The sequence below is a fragment of the Schistocerca serialis genome, chromosome 2 (genome assembly GCF_023864345.2).
Source record: "Schistocerca serialis cubense isolate TAMUIC-IGC-003099 chromosome 2, iqSchSeri2.2, whole genome shotgun sequence".
Lineage (NCBI taxonomy): Eukaryota > Metazoa > Arthropoda > Insecta > Orthoptera > Acrididae > Schistocerca > Schistocerca serialis.
The window spans coordinates 214407953-214416553 of NC_064639.1; positions in this window are offsets into that span (position 1 = coordinate 214407953).

The window sequence follows — 8601 nt, forward strand, 5'->3', positions numbered from 1 at the left end:
ATATTTGCTAAATTACACTACAGCCATGTGGTTGCAGATTGGTGTAAACATATTAGAGCAAAATTACATAACACTAGTTGGAAATGGAATTCCCTAGAAGCTCTTTTAAGGCAAAAGTAGAAGGCCCTATGTTTAGTCATACAATAAACGTTTTTATGGACTATGATTGTAAATGGGAGAAACATTAAAAAATGAAAGGCCCATCATCATACAGAGTGCAGTATGTCTATAAATAATAACGATGAATAGGGATGGATATAAAAAAGAAAGAAACACGGGATACATAATGAATGGAAAGTCAGAAGTCCAAAAAATCAAACAGGATCAACAAAGATCGGAGCAATATCAAAGACAGCACCAACACGAAAATACTTTCTGCATAATAAATGTTTATAAAATACCAGTCTGTAATTAGCATAAAAATAAGGGATCAATCTCTAAAGAATTTAAAAACTAGAAAGAATTATCAAAGAAACATTTTAATGAGTAGATATTACAGTTGAAAAAGTAATGTCGGAGTTAAAGAACTAAATAATAATATTTCCTCAGATGTATCCTGTTTCTGATTTCATCATTTGCATCATTGTCTCCGTCAAATAAAAGTGTACTTAAAATGCTAGTAATGTATCTGATCATAATTAATAATGATGATAATAATAATATAATAGATACAAAACTAGTAAACAGTAGCATAGCAGTGTAACAGATTTTCCCTAAAGATACAGTATATAGATATATTGTGTAATTTTGTGGGTGAAGCAAAAAAAAAAACTGTTTCTTAAAAAATAATATAAAGTGATACAGAAAGTTGGTACATGCATTACTGTGTAGTAGAAGGCCAGTCATTGACAGATTAGAGAAATCCATACACTTCTAAATCTCTCTTTGACTATGAAATTACTGCTAACAGGATTATGAGTTTTGAGGAACGGATGGGGTTACGAGATTTTCATTGCCAATTTTTATATAAGTATATAACTGTAATACGTAAAGAAAGCCTTCGTGAACAACAGCTATATGTCAATTAAGACATTAAAATGTATTATTATCAACATATATATAAATATATACATATGTATATCCACAAGATAAGAAAGCATCAAAATATAATTTATAAAAATGAGTTCTCGCAGAGAAAGATCAAGCCTTAGAGTGGTCAGAAATCTGAACAATGTTGGAGTAGGTATTGCTGATGGAAGTTCTAAAACTATAGTGAAAATGTTGTCAGCTGATGCTACATGACTTTGTGTGATCTATAGAGAAGGAATACCAACATACTTAAGTTGTATGTGAAGTATAAGAGCTGTAACTGACTGGTTCATTGGCGTATGTAGTCTAAAATATCTTTTAGTAAAATTACTGTATTTTGTTACAGATTATTATTTATTATATATCATAGACTGTATATGATGGCACTTCTAATTTGTATTACCTTTGTTATCAGAACAAAGAGAGATGTTACACATTAATGAGTACTAGTGAAACTTTGCACAATTTTTTAAAAATTGGTCTGCTTATTTTAAACAATATCAAGATGTATTATTAAATAAGTACTAGTAAAATTTTGGACGATTTCTTTTTAAATTGGTCTGTTTATTTTAATATGAGGGTTGCCCAGAAAGTAATGTAGCGCATTCTTTCTTTCAACAATTCTTTATTGAATATAACGAGCGAAAGAATGGTGTTTTATCTGGACATCCTATTTTTCCACGTAATCCCCATCCCATTCTATGGCCTTCCTCCAGCGCGAAACAAGGGCGTGTATGCCCTGTCGGTACCAATCCTTGTCCTGATGGCAGAGACAGTGCTTCACTGTGTGAATCACCTCATCATCCTCAAAATGTCTTCCACGAATGGAATCCTTTAATGGCTGAAACAAGTGGAAGTCAGAGGGGGCTAGGTCAGGGCTGTCATGTGTAACAGCCATGGATGGCCTCTCCGACCGCTGCAAATCGTGGAGCTCCGCCGTACCGTCTGCTGATGACCTCACCCTCCGTGCCTAGCGATTAACTGTACTTCTGTCGACAACAGATGCTGCATAGGCTTTGGACAAACGTTTGTGAATATCCCCCACAGTTTCTTTCTCTGCGGTGAATAACTCAATGACGGCACATTGCTTGTAACGTACTTCAGCTACAGACGGCGTTCTGAAATTGTCCTGCAGGTATGTTATCTGCCGGAAATGACGGAAACTTGGCTCACACACTCAGGAGACTTCAAAAAATACATACCTAACGTTTTACACTCGTGGCATTGTTTTCAGCTGAGAAAAAATGCGGTGTGTTACATTCTGGACAACCCTCGTAATATAAAGATGTAATATTTGAAAATTTTTATGTCCTCAATTATATTTAAGACTGCCTTTCCAGCAATATGTCGAACTGATATATATTGTGTCACATCACTGGCCTAATGGTTTTGTTGTTTTGAGTCTGTACTAAATGAAGGTGGGTTCAGCTATTCAGGTTCAGATGTACTTTAAATATTGTTTGAAAATCTTGATCAGTTTACCCTATGTAAATTTTATCACAGTTATTGCACTTTAAATTATACACATCTGAGTGTACAAATTAACAGGAATGGTCTATGTTATGGCTAATTTGTCATAATAGTGTGTTGTGACAATTTTTATGTTGGTTTGCGAATTTTATCTGCATTTTATCTGTATATTTGCTGTAATTTGTCATTGTTGAGGTAATGTCATCTTTTACATTGTTTTCATTTGTGAGTGATTTTCTGGTATATATTTTCTCGACTTTGTTGGTTAACAGGTTCGAAGCTATAGCCTTTTTTGTGCTTTCGGATGATGAGAATTACTGCGTATTATATAGTCTGTGACTCACTGTTTTCAGTAAATGTTGAATTAGTGCGTTGGTTCATTTCTTATGATGTCGACATGTAGAAAATTTATTCTACTGTCTTGTTCATGTTCAACTGGTTCAATGTTCAACTCTAATATCTTTCTGTGTAGCTGCACAGTCAAGGAGGCCTTGCCACAGTTCGTGTGGCTCCCCCTATCAGAGGTTCGAGCTCTCCTTCGGGCATGGGTGTGTGCGTTGTCCTTAGCGTAAGTTAGTTTAAATTAGATTAAGTAGTGTGTAAGCCTAGGGACCACTGACCTCAGCAGTTTGGTCCCATAGGAACTTACCACAAAAATTTTGTGTGTAGGTTATTCCATTGTGAGGGGAAGATATCTATTTTGTTTTCTTGTCCTTCAAATGAAATTAATTTCATTTCTACATAACTGTGACAATATTAAATTTCATAGTCCATTATGGATGATAAGAAACAAATTTGTTCCCAAATGGTGAAGAGAAATACTACCAAGTGTAAAAGGAAGGCAATTTGCAATTACTAAACCGTATTCCTGGATACATCGTTAGTTGTTGCACAGGGATATGAAAGAGTGTTAATATGAATGAAATAACAAAGTCTTTTATTTAAACTGAGCACATGTTACCATGTGTTGGTAAATTGTTCTCAATAATTTCAATAGTTCCATTAACTGGTACATTAGTGTACATGTTGATTACATCTTCGAAAACAGATTTTGCATTGCATGTAACGTGAACATATTTAATTTGATGTATCAAATCACTTGAATTCTTTTTTATGTATTGATTATTGTACACATAGTTATGAGTGAAAATATAATTTAATTTGTCGTTAAATCAGTATTCTGTAGTGCTCTTACAGTTAAATATAGATGTGAGAGGGGTATTTCCTTTATCAGTTGAAGTTTATTTAGGTGGTAATCGGCTCATCATGGTGTTGTACATATTTTATCTTTAATTATCAGGTAAAAAAAATGGATAGGTAAAAGTTAGATATAGTGGGAATTAGTGAAGTTCGGTGGCAGGAGGAGCAAGACTTTTGGTCAAGTGATTACAGGGTTATAAATACAAAATCAAATAGGGGTAATGCAGGAGTAAGTTTAATAATGAATAAAAAAATAGGAGTGCAGGTTAGCTACTACAAACAGCATAGTGAACGCATTATTGTGGCCAAGATAGACACAAAGCCCATGCCTACTGCAGTAGTACAAGTTTATATGCCAACTAGCTCTGCAGATGAAGATGATGAAGAAATAGATGAAATGTATGACGAGATAAAAGAAATTATTCAGGTAGTGAAGGGAGACGAAAATTTAATAGTCATGGGTGACTGGAATTCGTCAGTAGGAAAAGGGAGAGAAGGAAACATAGTAGGTGAATATGGATTGGGGGGAAGGAATGAAAGAGGAAGGCACCTTGTAAAATTTTGCACAGAGCAAAACTTAATCATAGCTAACACTTGGTTCAAGAATCATAAAATAAGGTTGTATACCTGGAAGAATCCTGGAGATACTAAAAGGTATCAGATAGATTATATAATGGTAAGACAGAGATTTAGGAACCAGATTTTAAATTGTAAGACATTTCCTGGGGCAGATGTGGATTCTGACCACAATCTATTGGTTATGAACTGCAGATTGAAACTGAAGAAACTGCAAAAGGTGGGAATTTAAGGAGATGGGACCTGGATAAACTGAAAGAACCAGAGGTTGTAGAGAGTTTCAGGGAGAGCATAAGGGAACAATTAACAGGAATGGGGGAAAGAAATACAGTAGAAGAAGAATGGGTAGCTCTGAGGGATGAAGTAGTGAAGGCAGCAGAGGATCAAGTAGGTAAAAAGACGAGGGCTAATAGAAATCCTTGGGTAACAGAAGAAATATTGAATTTAATTGATGAAAGGAGAAAATATAAAAATGCAGTAAATGAAGCAGGCATAAAGGAATACAAACGTCTCAAAAATGATATCGACAGGAAGTGCAAAATGGCTAAGCAGGGATGGCTCGAGGACAAATGTAAGGATGTAGAGGCTTGCCTCACTAAGGGTAAGATAGATACTGCCTACAGGAAAATTAAAGAGACCTTTGGAGAAAAGAGAACCACTTGTATGAATATCAAGAGCTCAGATGGCAACCCAGTTCTAAGCAAAGAAGGGAAGGCAGAAAGGTGGAAGGAGTATATAGAGGGTTTATACAAGGGCGATGTACTTGAGGATAATATTATGGAAATGGAAGAGGATGTAGATGAAGACGAAATGGGAGATAAGATATTGCGTGAAGAGTTTGACAGAGCACTGAAAGACCTGAGTCGAATCAAGGCCCCGGGAGTAGACAACATTCCATTAGAACTACTGATGGCCTCAGGAGAGCAAGTCATGACAAAAATCTACCATCTGGTGAGCACGATGTATGAGACAGGCGAAATACCCTCAGACTTCAAGAAGAATATAATAATTCCAATCCCAAAGAAAGCAGGTGTTGACAGATGTGAAAATTACCGAACTATCAGTTTAATAAGTCACGGCTGCAAAATACTAACGCGAATTCTTTACAGACGAATGGAAAAACTGGTAGAAGCCGACCTCGGGGAAGATCAGTTTGGATTCCGTAGAAATGTTGGAACACGTGAGGCAATACTGACCTTACGACTTATCTTAGAAGCTAGATTAAGGAAAGGCAAACCTACGTTTCTAGCATTTGTAGACTTAGAGAAAGCTTTTGACAATGTTAACTGGAATAATCTCTTTCAAATTCTGAAGGTGGCAGGGGTAAAATACAGGGAGCGAAAGGCTATTTACAATTTGTACAGAAACCAGATGGCAGTTATAAGAGTCGAGGGGCATGAAAGGGAAGCAGTGGTTGGGAAAGGAGTGAGACAGGGTTGTAGCCTCTCCCCGATGTTATTCAATCTGTATATTGAGCAAGCAGTAAAGGAAACAAAAGAAAAATTCGGAGTAGGTATTAAAATTCATGGAGAAGGAGTAAAAACTTTGAGGTTCGCCGATGACATTGTAATTCTGTCAGAGACGGCAAAGGACCTGGAAGAGCAGTTGAACGGAATGGACAGTGTCTTGAAAGGAGGATATAAGATGAACATCAACAAAAGCAAAACGAGGATAATGGAATGTAGTCAAATTAAGTCGGGTGATGCTGAGGGAATTAGATTAGGAAATGAGACACTTAAAGTAGTAAAGGAGTTTTGCTATTTAGGGAGTAAAATAACCGATGATGGTCGAAGTAGAGAGGATATAAAATGCAGACTGGCAATGGCAAGGAAAGCGTTTCTCAAGAAGAGAAATTTGTTAACATCGAGTATAGATTTAAGTGTCAGGAAGTCTTTTCTGAAAGTATTTGTATGGAGTGTAGCCATGTATGGAAGTGAAACATGGACGATAACTAGTTTGGACAAGATGAGAGTAGAAGCTTTCGAAATGTGGTGCTACAGAAGAATGCTGAAGATAGGGTGGGTAGATCACGTAACTAATGAGGAAGTATTGAATAGGATTGGGGAGAAGAGAAGTTTGTGGCAAAACTTGACTAGAAGAAGGGATCGGTTGGTAGGACATGTTTTGAGGCATCAAGGGATCACAAATTTAGCATTGGAGGGCAGCGTGGAGGGTAAAAATCGTAGAGGGAGACCAAGAGATGAATACACTAAGCAGATTCAGGATGATGTAGGTTGCAGTAGGTACTGGGAGATGAAGAGGCTTGCACAGGATAGAGTAGTATGGAGAGCTGCATCAAACCAGTCTCAGGACTGAAGACCACAACAACAATATGAGGTAAAATGCGATAACTGTCACAAAATGGGATGAAATTTCAAACAAGATAAATAACATCTGAACCTAAGAAGTATGAATCTATTTAGTGTAGACTGAAACCAATAACACCACACAGACAGTAATATGACACAATGACCATCAGTCCTACACATTGCAAAAAAAGCCAGTTTACTACATGTATGTAAAGAAATAGAAATTTTGACGTATGTAATGAAACATCATAACATTATTTTAAATGAAAAGAATGATTTAAAAACAAAATTTAATTCTATTATTATATGATTAATAGGAAATATAATAATTGGTGTATCATAAAAAGCAGTACATACAAGTAAAGTCGTGTTATAATGATATGAAAAATCATGGAATCTTGAAATACTATTATATATACTATAAATAACATACTATAAGGAATATTTGTCATTTTTAATATAAATACTGCTGATGATGGATGAATGCCAAAAGTATTCTGGTGAAATGAAAACTCTCTGTCCAAACAGGTCTCAAAATGCCTAGTAGAGCTGACCAACCACTGTGTCATCCTCTGCTGATAGGTGTCACTGGGTGCAGCTATGGAGGAATAAGTGATCAGCACACCACTCTCCTGGTCGTTATCAGTTTTAGTGACCAGAGCTGCTACTTTTCAGTCAAGTAGCTCCTCAGTTGGCCACATAAGGGCTGAGGGCAAGTCTGGTGAAGTAAAGTACTTTCAAAACGCAGCTAGCATCGAACAGATAATATTAGCATGGCAAATTTGCAGGTTCTACAAGCTGCAGAGCATTGTTATTACTCCAAGACATTATAAAAGGTGCTGTTCTCTCATACCAGGAGACATGATCGAATACAACAAGAACAGTAAATGTACATGTTTCAGTAAGAAGTGATGCCAAAATAAGCATATATCAATATCAAATATCAATGACAAAGATAGCCATGTGTGTAAAGAAAGAAAGTGAAATGGTGTGGTTAAAAAACGAGATCCAAGACAATCATCACGACGTATGACAGTCACTAATTTCTGTGTGGAAAACAGTTCCATTACAACAGCATTTGAGACGATAAGCAGGCACTAGTATGTGAATTCAGGTACGCGCTTGTTTACTTACCTCAAATTGGCTGTCCGGACATACAATCCTTGCATTGTCACAGGAACTGTGAACCGGCCTGAGGGCAGTTTTTGCAGCACTGGTCCACGAAGGTGTATATGACTGGAACCCATATATCGGCACAACAAACGTGCCATTAATCACTATAAATACCCTTTGATTCTAGTAAAAACATGCACAGTCTGGCAGTACCCTCTATTAAACCACAGTCATGCAAGTCTGCTGACGCCGGTGTGGGCTGCCATCTCCACCAGACTAGCTCAAGTGGTTAAGTCCGCACCTGTGTACTTGAAGCAATACAACAGATGATCGATATCCAGGCTTCTGCCTTGGAGAGCCGTTGTTCGTGGCTGGAGAAGTACCACTGCCCTCTACACTGGGGCGGACTTCTCTTCTGGTGACAATGAACCTCTGTGAGAAGCTGGGCAGATGTTTGCATCACAGGCACTTCTAGCTCACGGCTGCACAGTGCTAACTGGAGCAATCGCTACTGAGCGAAGCAAAAAGCGCCAACAAAGCAAACATGGACATCACACGTTCATCACGACACCACGACCTTCCACAGCTCACGGCGCAGCCGGCAGACAATAAGCTGCAGCGGTAAGTGTCTGTGGCGTTGCAGTACTTCGACTATTGTGGCGCAAAATTTGAAAAAGGAGTTATACGTTGCAGCCGAGTTTTCCTTGCCATCACCGGCCAGCACCACCACTTCAACACCCCACGACACGACCACCTCTGTACAGTGCTTGCCTCACTCACCCTGGCTCGCTACAAAATGGTTTCAGAAGTGTTTTTGCATTAGTAGACCTGGTCTGGCAACTGCAGTCAGCCCAGTCGAGCTCCATACAGCATGGCTTCACAATCACAGCATGCAGTTTTGTCG